Source organism: Atractosteus spatula, chromosome 12 (genome assembly GCF_055471065.1).
Source record: "Atractosteus spatula isolate fAtrSpa1 chromosome 12, fAtrSpa1.hap1, whole genome shotgun sequence".
NCBI lineage: Eukaryota > Metazoa > Chordata > Actinopteri > Semionotiformes > Lepisosteidae > Atractosteus > Atractosteus spatula.
Window position 1 is genome coordinate 15,780,354 of NC_142717.1, and position 8,918 is coordinate 15,789,271.

Consider the following 8,918-nt stretch of genomic DNA (forward strand, 5'->3'; position numbering starts at 1 on the left):
GCAGGCACTTTCTCTCCTCGGCTGAATCAGTTCAATAATCATTTTTTTTCTGCAATGGTGACTGGGGGTCCCGCTTGGTTCTTTTGGGGGTCCTATTCTCCCCGTCCAATGGCCAGGAGGTTGGCCCTCAGCCAAGCAGGTTAAGCCAAGTCTTCACATCCCAATGTGAATTCTAATTTCTCCCAACCTTTCGGCTGCTGTCATTCCTCGTGAAACTAATTGGCAAACAGCAGGTATACATAGAATTTTTGACTTATTTGAAGGAGGGGTATTTAAATCATTTGAACGTCTTCAAGCACAATATAATATACCAACAAGAGACTTCTTTAAATATCTCCAGGTCAGGCATTATGTGGGTACCAAGAATGGCGGTCTTGATTTGTTCAGCAGTTTGCACACACTAGAAAAAATCTTCCTAAAGAACGGGAACTCAAAGAAATTTCTATCCAAGCTTTACACTCTCTTGTCTAGGCATGAGGTTGACTCCCAAAAATCTTTGCAGACAACCTGGAGCCAGGAACTGAGGTGCTGTATAGATGATAACACTTGGAAAACTATTCTTTCTTTGCCTTCAACAATCTCTGTCTGTAACCGGTATAAAGAAATGCAGAACAGTTTGTTACATAGAGCATATATATCTCCACAGATCTATAGTAAACTTAGCACAGACACATCACCTAACTGCCCTAAATGTAAAACCCAGGTTGGAACACTTTTCCACTGTCTGTGGGAATGTACATATGTCCAGAAGTTCTGGGGGAAGGTATGTAGAAAAATATCTTTGATCTTTGTAATACAGTTAGATCCTCATCCTCTCACGTGCGTCTTGGAAGTCTTGCCTGTTCAGATGCTGAACCATAGAGAAGTAGTCCAGCCTGTTCTGATGCTGGCAAGAAAGGCAATCATGATCAGGTGGGTGGGTGATGAGCCTCCCTCTCTAGCTCTCTGGGAATTACTAATAAGAGACTTGATCTCTTTGGAAAAGTTAAGATTCATCCTAAAAGGTGAACTGGACCGTTTTAAAGATTTGTGGGATAAGCCTTAGAGAGTTTAAAAGAGGAGCTCAGTATATACTCCTAAGCCATTATATATAATTATGCTATAACCTTTATGCCCTTTTATGGTAAACTCTGATATAGCTGTGACTGTACCTGTTTTTGTTTGGTTGTTTTTTTTTCTTTCCTCTTTCACTTTTTTCCCTAATTCCATTCTTCATTTCTTTTTCTTACATTCATTGATATTCTATTAAAAAGTGTAAAAATTTATGTCTCTGCTGTGATATTTAATAAACAAAATTGGAAAAAAAACACGTTTTTTTACTGTGATAATGAGCGCAAGTATTCATAGAAAAGGTTAAAACATTACAGCTTTTTATAACGTATCTAAACTTAATATAGTCAGAACGAGCACATCAAAGCTTTTACAAAATAACCACAGTAAGTGACCAAGAAAAAGACTTTGATGCATAAAATGTAATACTGTTGTGCATTTTTTATTTAAACTACCACAACCAGCAATATACAGTTTGTAAATATATTTATGTATATTAATATGAGTGTAAAAATCATATACACTCATACCCCAGTATCTGAACATAATTCATTCCTGAAAAACTGTTCGGAAGGCAGGAGATCATAAATCAAAAATAAAAATTTCCATTATTTCTTATGGTGAAAATTCCTCCCCATTCCAAACCGAAGACAAGTTCACTCAAAAACCACTCTGAACATAAAATACCATACCTACCATTATAGCAAGCTTAGTGAACAACGCAGTTCTACTCAAATAAGCTAGCTATAGCTGTAAAATAATTAATGGTATCTTATTTACATTTTTCATTCTTTCGTAATAGATCGCTATCCAAGCGATCGGCTAGAACAATGTGCATACTGTTATCGACTATTATGCTAAAGAATCTTTTTCTCTTCTTTGGGGTCCATACTGAACAGCAAGTACAAAACAAACACAAAAAAAACACTTTGAAAATGAGAGCACAAGCTTTCGCTGTGATCGTAAACAAAGAACTGCTGCCTCACGGCATCCTTAACAATAATGTCTTGCGTCTGCGCAGAAACAAACAGCTGTTCAGTGACACTGAATTCAAATGTCCACAGAAGGTTCTCGGTCAAAATCGGTCAGCTTCAAACTTCAAAGTTCGAATTAGCAAAATTTAATTTATATAACGAATTACAAGGCACAAATTCTTCATGTTCAGATTAAGGAAAATTCGTATATGAGCGTACAGGATTTAACTTATATTTTAAGTTAAAGTGCTTTCTCACAACTTACACTGGGGGTGTAATATAACAGCATGTAATGTAGTTTTAAAACGTCAGCCATATGAATCAAAAATGATTAAAAGACAATTCCTGACATGCCACACACATGAATCACATGAAGTTATATCCTGAAACAAGTGTACAAGTCAATGATCGGTATACTATATAAATATACTGTAGTAATTTAAAGTAAAACTGTTTCCTCATTACTTATTGCTTAAATTTGCATTGAGACCAAATATAGATTATTTTAATGCAGATGTAGACCTGAAAGAAGAACATCGTGCTCACTATAATAATAAACATTTTTTATATGTGCGACTTAATAAAATAGCCTTGCTTTCTTTTTAAAATTAATTTAATGTTAAACATACGGTAATATACAATATATATAGTATGAAATTAATAAAAGTCTTAACGGTATACAACTTAATCTCTATCATTGGAAAAAGATTGCCCCAAGGGGCTCAGCATTGACCGGGATTCGAAACCAGGCATTTTCTGGCGACAGCCCAGTGCTTCCACACGTCACATTAAGCACTCACTGCACTAACCGGCAGTTTCACAAAGTACTGCAGTCAGAATATTTTTTAAAAAGTGCAACTCGGTGGGTGTGTACACTGCATTCTGCTGTATTATTTGCCATGCATTACTACAATACAATACAGTCTTAAGCGGTTTCTGCGGCTGACCAATTATATTATAATAATTATAGTAATATTTATTACTATAAATATTAACAATTCTGGCCAATTTCCCTTTACTCTTAATACTCAGGTTACCATACCACACAGTGATACAAAATGTCGGGATGATTGATATCATCACTCTCAAAGAGATACTATGGATCTTTGAAATGTCCGTGCCTTTATAGTACTTTATCCCTAAGTTGTTTTGAAAGTTTCTTGGTCTCATGGTTTAATCTTATATTGACATTCACTACCTGACTGGAGGGGTTTACAGAAATAGGTGTCTTAATTTTGAAATCATGTGAATCACTATTATTACTGTACATATGGGCATTATGCCACACAATTAATTGTGTGGCTAATTAATGTAATTTTGTACACATACTGTACATTAATTTAGGTTTGCCATTGCAAAATAATTGGAATACTTATGCAATAATGACTTAAAAGACTATTTACTTTTTTTGTTAAGCTTTAAAAGTGTGCAGTAAGTTGTGTACATAACATGTTAATTGCTACTTCAATGCCATGTCTTCAAGCATTAAAGCAACAAAATGTGCAAACTGTGCAATGGTCTGAATACTTTTGCAAAGCTCTATAAACTGAAAGCAAGAGCTTCTACGCAGGGTTGACTCATGCATTAAGCAAATAACATCCCGGCATTATGTTTACATTCAGCATCTACACCAAGCATGCGTCATATATAAAATGCTGGTCCTCAGTGACTTTGAAAGAAGAGTGATTGCATTTGTCAGGTTCTGTGTCAGATTCAGTGACCAAACCAATTCATCTTGCTAATACTTAATGAGCAATGGTATCTAAACTGATGTCTGCATGGAATTATATAGGAGTTAGGGAAGAAGAAGAATAACCAATTAAATAAACCCCAGACCACCATAGATTAATTATAACACAACTATTAATGTTATTATATTTTTCAATAAGAAAATCACGATTGTACATGTAAATGAAATTCCAGCTCACCACTTGTAAGCTCTACATCATTCAGAGATTTAAAGTACACATCAGCTGTTGACATATTGCAGTCAGTTTCCCAGCTGTTTATCACATCTATTACCATAATTGTTTCCTGGCATTTTAAAACAATTTGGTAGGTAAGAGCTTTCCTTTTTGGTGGTGCCTCCACTAACTGGGTTTACAAGTATTCATTAACCATCTAAACCATATCAAATGTCAGCATCTATATTTCTCATCACAATATCTTCATGTGTAAGAGATTAAGATCTTCCTGTAATTTCACATTACCTTTGATACATACTTTACCTTGCTATTCATATCATATAGTATGCTATTTATGGATTAGGTGATCTGTAGTAAACCCCTATTGCTAACTTCTTAGAATTTGGTAAAGTTACAATGTTAAGCCCAGACAATACAAAGCACTACTATGGCAAATGACTGTCTTCTACCACTGGAGAATTCTATTCTTTGTAAATTTCAGGACATTACTTTTTTAACATGCTCAATACCACCAAGCTATGTTACATGGGCACCCTTAGTCTGACATGCAGCTGCACCCCCTAGTTTGTGCCACTGATGTGTAAGTTAGCTTTGTAACTGGTTAGACATGCATCATTCTTCCAGTTAGAGCTCTTATCAATAATGCCATGGGAAGTAGTCAAACAGTGAGCAGCTTGACACTGTGAATGTCACAGAAGAGCATTCTCTGTGCTGGTCCAAAACCTTTTTTATTGTTTTTACTACCATCTGCTTCATACAGTATATGTTTCCAATGTGCCAAACAAAATAGCTGTAAACAGTGGTTTAATGACCAACATGCACAGAATGTATTACACTGTATAAACCCTATTTTTTATTTCTTTATTTTTCTCTACATCTATTTCATGACCCCTTCAAGGTCATTGGTGGTTTTTCGTTTAATTGGATCTCTCCCAAAGCTCGGCTAATATTAAACACAATATCTTGCCAAGTCTTTATTATATACAAAAAATAATCTCCCAACTATTGTGGAATACAAATTTGTGACCCTGGGAAAGGAACTACTAAACTATCCTTAGCTGAAGTGCCCCAGTTTGAGTTTTAATGCAAATACAGAAGAAGAAACCACATCGATACTCTAAACAAAAGAGACCACTCAGAGCATAAACAAACATGTAAATTAAATATAAATGTTTAAATTACTAATTTACCAATTTTATGCTTTAGCCTTGCCTTTTATGTGCCAACCAAAAATGACTGCTGTTTATTAGTGTATTTACCTTATTTTTTACCCTGCATGAAAGACTTAACTTTTGCTCTGAGTGCACCCACAAAACCAGCTAAGCCATCACCAAAATCATACAAACCATAAAGTGGTAACTTCTAATGACCACATTTGTACTTTCTTCAAAAAGTGAAGCATGTCTATGTGACTGAGGATCGTGTTGAGTACTGCCTGGGTTGATGAAGGAGTTTTCATTTACAATTCTCCTGAAGTACAGATGTAATCCAAGATTTGCTTACAACATTCTTCTGCTTCATCATGATATACATCTACTCCTCAATAATGGACTCATTACAGCTTTGAAATCCAGATGGGCATCAAACAAGGAAGTGAGCACCATATTCGATTTAACAACAATTCTCTGCTGGAGTGTAGCTGACTCACCGAATAGACAGTAAATTATTTAACCATCAACAACTCAAGATTATGAGGCATGTGAGAAGAGGTGACTGTGATGCAGTGAGAAGTAGTTTTGTGGGAAAGTCAGCATAATGGATCAAAATTCAAGTCCAGTGGTTTGGCACTGAACCAAGATTTCTGCCTGTTAATTGGGAAACCCTGCAGAATGAGGCACAACAACATTTTAATAAGTCATTGGCACTCAGAGGGTGTGGTATTCCACATAAGGGAAAGGAACTCTCAGGATAATCCTTGCATGGAATTAGCCACTCCTCGGGGCTAATTAAGAGGCTAATAATCCAGTTGGAAGGAAAAAGCTTCCAGGTTCAAGGAGAGAAGTAGGGACAGTAAGAGTTTTTACTAGTAAAGGAATGGTCTGGCTTATAAGTCTGTGGGACTCAGCAAGGTAGGGAAGTTTGAAAAAGATACAGCTTAAGCTGTACTGAGAGGTATCACAGGCTCTGGACAGGGGGTCTGCATCGTAGTGTGTGTGCCAGACCTAATGGGGAAGAAATGCACTAGCAGGGAACAAAGTTGGCTTGCTAGAAAAGGAATAAGTAAAGGTTTATTTCATGCTGAAAAGAGAAGAAAAGTAAAAAACATCATTTCGTCTGGGGAGACTTCTTTGGGTGTATCAGAGGCCTACAGCTGAAACGTTGTTTTTCTTCTCTTTTCAGCATGGAATAAACCTTTGTTCTTTTGTAGCCTATGCATGCTGACGCAGCTACCGACTTGACCTACTTGCCCGGAAAAGAGCTGACTGGTGGCATTAGCATTTTAAGGTAGCAGCATGTCTTCTCCACATTGAGGAGAAGAAGAAATCTAGATACCACAGAGTACTCTCTATATTTTAACAACAGATGACATGAAGATAGAGAAGGTCTCAATCTGGTCCCCCTGTGAATCTGTGCAATGAGAGAAAATTGCAAGTGAAAACTGTTGGGTCAAAAATGCATATGTTGGTTATACAGAGACATCCCTAACCAAGCAGAATCAGCCTGGAGTGTCTGAGCAAGAGTATTACAGAAGAACTAAAAAGGTCACTTTGATAGAGAAGAGAAGAAAGACTTGACTTAGCGATAAAAATGCTAGGCCAATCTATGCAGGGGAAGGTGAATTGCTTACAATGCTTTTTTTCTATGCTTTGGTGATTTTTTTTAAAAACCACCATTAAAAAAATACATTTTTACTTTACTTAATTTTCAAAACTGGGCAGAAGGTGTTTCTGGATGCACCATTCAGTCTGGGCTCTGTTTCATTTATCATTAATTAAGCTTACATAAACGATTATTCCATAGAAATCGGAGCATTTGTAGAACATTTGTCCCCTTTGCTTAAAATCTTTTGAGTCTGAAATAAAAGATCTGACAACACGTGCATCATAAGAATGTGATCTTGTAAGTTTGCACATTTATAGGTTAGTATTGAATGTGAAATAGTACCTTCCTCCACCAGGATTCAATCATTGCCACTTAAAGATGTCTCTGGTTTCAAAGCCCCAATGTAAAAAAACTTTCCACTGCACCAAAAGACCAGGTCCCCATCTATGGGAGGATTGCGAGCTATCCAAGTTCCAAGGTGATGTCACCTTCTGTAAAAGGCTAAGTGGCAGTGAGCCATGCTGTATGCCCTCCCTCTATACTATCCACAGTTTTGGATGTTTCTATCTACATCCACTGATACAGAAGCAAAACAATACTTGTTTGTTAACCACTTCACACTATAAAAGCTAGACATTGCCAAATTCTTCAATGCTAGGAGAGGGCATATCCATAATTTTAAGATCTGCGTCAATAACATTCAGGATAATAAATAGTACATCCTTTGAGGTTTGTATAAAACAATACAGCTTTAACAGTGGTTAGATAGCAGTGGGTAGGGCTCTGGATCCACTGAAATGTCATAATCTCAATTCCAATGTGTGGCACTGCAGTGGAACTCTTGATTAAGGTACTTAATTCAATATAAGCTTATTTTGAGAAAAGTGTCAGTCAATTTAACAGGAAAATAAAATAAACAGGAAAAATGGCAATGAAATAAAAATTCTAAAATTTCAAAAACTCTTATTATGTGATATGATGCTATTCTATCATCTATTCTGAGGCCCAACCTGTAGTATGACTGAGAAGGGCACAATGCCCTAAAATGTTACTCATTTTTCATACCTTGTCTGAGGGCAAGTCTGTGAGTTCAATGTAAAATCCAATGGGGAACCACAAAAACTGTTTATTTTGTAAACAGCAGCATAGCATTAAAGCTTTTGCTGCCTTGGATGGTAAAGTGTGGTCTAATGCCACCAACAGTATACAATAAGTAGCACAACGGATCGCATTCCAATAACTGTTATTTATTTGATTGGCTTTTTCAGTTAAAAATAGAATTTTCTTACCTGAACTGATATTTGCATTTAAATAATGTGTGCACACTGCAATTCATAACCTATTACTTTGAGTTGCATTAAGTGTGAAATGCAAAATAAAGGAAAACCAACAATAAATACCGATATCATATTGTGAAAAGGGTACTGTTCAACTAAAAATATAAACGCGTGAAGACGTGGCTTTTTGTAGTCTGTTAACCTTGTACCATGCAATACAATAGAAACCTTATCACTCCAACACAATTTTGGAAATACAACAAAGTACTAAATAAACAAAACTAGATATTAGGCGTAGGCAAACTAATACCGTATCTGATTACTACCACTTCCGCACGCCCCTCCGTTATTTCCTGCCAAAACACCATGATGGTCCCTACACCTACAAACGATTTTATTATTGTGTATAAAATACATCAGTTAAATCAAAGTTATTGACTATATTATGCCATCAAATTACACTGCGTAGTAAATGTAATGTAAGAGTACTACCTGGATATGTATGTCCCCCTTTTCCTCACCACACCGATCCCTGCGTTGTGAAAGGAATGCCGCAGCTTGCAACCCTGGTGTTTCAGTAAAGCAGTAACAGTACAGCTTCCGGGACTTCCAAATAAAGCAAGATCAGTGAACCTAAGAAAACGGAGGAAAGCTCGATGGACAGCTCCCAGCTTTCGTGGGCTACCGCCTAATAAGGAATGCAGGAATGCTTGCAGCCACCAGGAGAAAGTGTGGACTCAAGAATGAATTGACTTAAATTCAGGTGCTGAGATGTACTGTACTGTGATATTGCCATCACTTACTGCAGTCTTAAAGTTATTGAGCAAGCTGCTTCTACCGCAAAAAAAGTATGTGAAGGTCTCGCATTAATCCTAATCTAAATGAACATTATCCTATAAGGACACGCTTCATTATAATATCAACAATAT

The 8,918-nt window shown here is 36.5% G+C and overlaps 1 protein-coding gene across 1 annotated transcript in view; it reads right to left on the reverse strand.

Moving 5' to 3' along the window:
* cap2 (cyclase associated actin cytoskeleton regulatory protein 2) overlaps positions 1–8,683 on the reverse strand; it is a 101,913-nt gene extending 93,230 nt beyond the window's left edge. The window contains exon 1 of the mRNA XM_088929402.1: positions 8,482–8,683. The gene's annotated coding sequence lies outside the window, so the exon portion shown is untranslated. The remainder of the gene's footprint in view (positions 1–8,481) is intronic.
* Positions 8,684–8,918: the final 235 nt, after the last annotated feature.